Source organism: Chionomys nivalis, chromosome X (assembly GCF_950005125.1).
Source record: "Chionomys nivalis chromosome X, mChiNiv1.1, whole genome shotgun sequence".
In the NCBI taxonomy this organism is placed as follows: domain Eukaryota; kingdom Metazoa; phylum Chordata; class Mammalia; order Rodentia; family Cricetidae; genus Chionomys; species Chionomys nivalis.
In genome coordinates this window covers 17,719,715-17,722,679 of record NC_080112.1, presented here as the reverse complement: position 1 = coordinate 17,722,679, position 2,965 = coordinate 17,719,715, and positions in this window count along the sequence as shown.

The following is a 2,965-nucleotide window of genomic DNA, read 5'->3' as shown; positions in this document are numbered from 1 at the left end:
GCACTCAAACACTGGTGCTTTTTGTGTTCAGAGGCAGAACTCCCTTTCAACCACTAAACTATTAGCTGGCAAGAGTCTAGAAACATACAGAGCCATCTATGAGAGCAGGGCCAAACCAGCTTCCTGGATGCACTTTGGTCTCTTCCTAGGGAGCTAGACAAAAAGGCATTTGTTTACTTATTGGGTAGGGGATCTGTGAGAGCAGGAACCAGACAATCAATACTAGGTTTGGACACAGGATGGGGCCAGGAAGGACCAGGCTGATAATAAGCAGAGGCCTCATCACCAAGGACAGCTTCAGGCTTGCAGAAGCAAGAGAACTCGAGGCTGGCTCTTTCATTCACCCAGGAGCTTTCTGGCCACTTCCTTTCAGCATCCCACCTGGGGACATGTGCTGCTACTTCTGCTGCCGAAGTGGCAGCTGACAGCTCCCGAGTGTGAACCGTGCCAAGGTGGGGGCTTAGACTTCTAAGGAGTACCCTACACAAATCCTTCAGCCCTGATCTTGCCCAGCTCTGAATTCTGGAGGAGCGCACATACCAGTGGCATCTGAGAAAAACAAGCAGCCTGCCGTGTTCATTTCGGTACCAGGTTACAGAATACATCATTATTGACAGAATCAGCAACATCTGTCTTTCCTGGCCCTTATTTAACTTATCAGCATTATGAAGCCTCTCCATGTTTCCACTTTGTAACCGTTGTAAATGATGCAAAGGAGAATTGGAGACAGAGACAGATAGGAAGAACGAGGGAGAATTAATTTACCACAGGCTGAAATGAAAATGTACCAAAGTGTAATGGAATTTCATTAACTTCGGAAATGGTGATGAATGCTGTCCAAATAATTCTTACTAATGCATAATTCACAGCTGAAAATAGAGCCAAATTCTCCTAAAAAGCACATCCATTTATGCCCCCAAATTAATTTGGTATGTTATTCAGGATGGTTGACAGGATAAAAGATCTACTATGAAATATAATCATCTATTAAGCCTGGGAATCTATGAGTCTTTCTAGTTTGGTGGATAACAAGTGGAATCTTGAGAGGCAGACACCCACAGTCCTCGTTCTCATAATTTGAATTTCCCCAAAGACATAATTTCAGACATAACCACACAGTTTGGATGAGCTTTAAGATCTCCATAGCAACCGTGGCCCAATTCATATATACATACTGAAAGCAAATTAAAATCAGTTTCAAAAGATCCCAGTGGGGTCAGGAAAGGGCCCATAATATTCTGATTGGCAATGCCACTACTAATTGATATTACATGTTTATAAAATATGCAAATTATACAGGTAGTATATTGCATATATTTATGTATAATTATACCCAGAAAATTTAATATCTTTCCGATTTTTCACATTAAGTATCCTATTCCACAAATTCTCCGTGACATTTTGCACTTAATATCTCAAGATTATGAGCTTTTAAATGATTTCTTCCAAAAAAAACCCTTATATGTTTTTTCTATACTCAGGAGAGTGGTAATGGAGAGAGACCTTTTTACCTTTACATCTGACACAAAACCCCCCTGTGGTTGGTGGAGAGAGGAAACTATTCTTAGAAAAAGAATACATATTGGCTCAAAATCCATCAATGGGAGTCTGCAGATTCACAGGCCCCTCAACACCATGTACATATTTTGACTTTTCTGATCTATGGGTCCCTTAGCCAGAGTGTTAGCCAGATACCTTGGTAGTTTACTCAGAGGTAGTTTTTGCAACCCAGTGAACTCCTTCCTCCTGTAGAGAGCACTACGCTAAAGGAAAAACTGGTAAGGGAAGGGTTAAAGGATACAGGGTTACCTGAGTCTATGATAAAGAGGTACTGGGATAGGAATCAAACACAATGGCTTGATGATACTGAGATCTTAGTAAAAGATGAGGGTAACCAGCCATGCCTCCCGATGGAGGTATCACAGCCTCTTCCTGCTAAGAATCCATTGACTCAGAGAATTCCTTTTGTAGGAGCAGGAACAAGAAAGTCAGATTTGACTTCTGAAACTCTATACTGACATTCTCCTAGCAGAGGGTGGGGGAAAGGTAGGGAGGTATAATAATACAAAGAAAATGAATTTCTTTTCCTTTTTTTCTTTCGAGAAAGAATGCATGATTCTGAATTATGTGGTTCTAAGTGAGCACAATGGTTGGTCTCAGAATCAGTGGCTTTGATTAAGTAGGAGACAAGGCATTGACTACCTGCCCCTGATGGAAATCCTTAGTGGGGAGGCCATCCATACCTCTCAATGGTGGTTGCAGAAGAGTGTCTTCAACTACAGAACACATTGCGTAGATGTATGAAGAGTAGAAACGACTCCTCCAAACCTATACTCTCCTTTCCCTAGATGGAGTGCAGGGTACTGATATGGACTTGTAGTTTGGAAGTCACTAATTTCTAGAACTACCCCTTCTCTATCTTAATGCAGAAAGCATGATGTGGCCTTTAGCCCTATTAAACCAATACGAGGAGGATAGGAACAAGTGATGCTATCAGAAAAGAGGGCACTCATTGGCTCACTATATACCACTAGGGAACACTGAGGAAAGAGCTCATGGGGTTCCCTTCCCTGGCTTTTTAAATTTAAATTAAGTTTATTTTTGAGACGGTCTCTCTGTGTAGTTCTGACTGTCTGGGAATTCGCTATGTAGACCAGGCTGGCCTCAAATTCACAGAGATCCACCGGCCTCTTCTCCCAAGTGGTGGATTAAAGGCTTGTACTATCATACCCAGCTCACCAGGATTCTGTAACCTCTAGATTTAATGTGCGCTATATTTCCATTGAATCATATAGGTAGTTTGAATAGTCATATTATTTGTGGAAGTAATAACATTTTATACATTCTAAATCACTACTCATGGCTGAGTGACCTCTGTGGAGGTACAGATGTAATAAATGGCCAATGCTTTCTTGACATTAAAAGTAATCGAGTATTCCTAGAAAATATGACAAACCCTATCAAG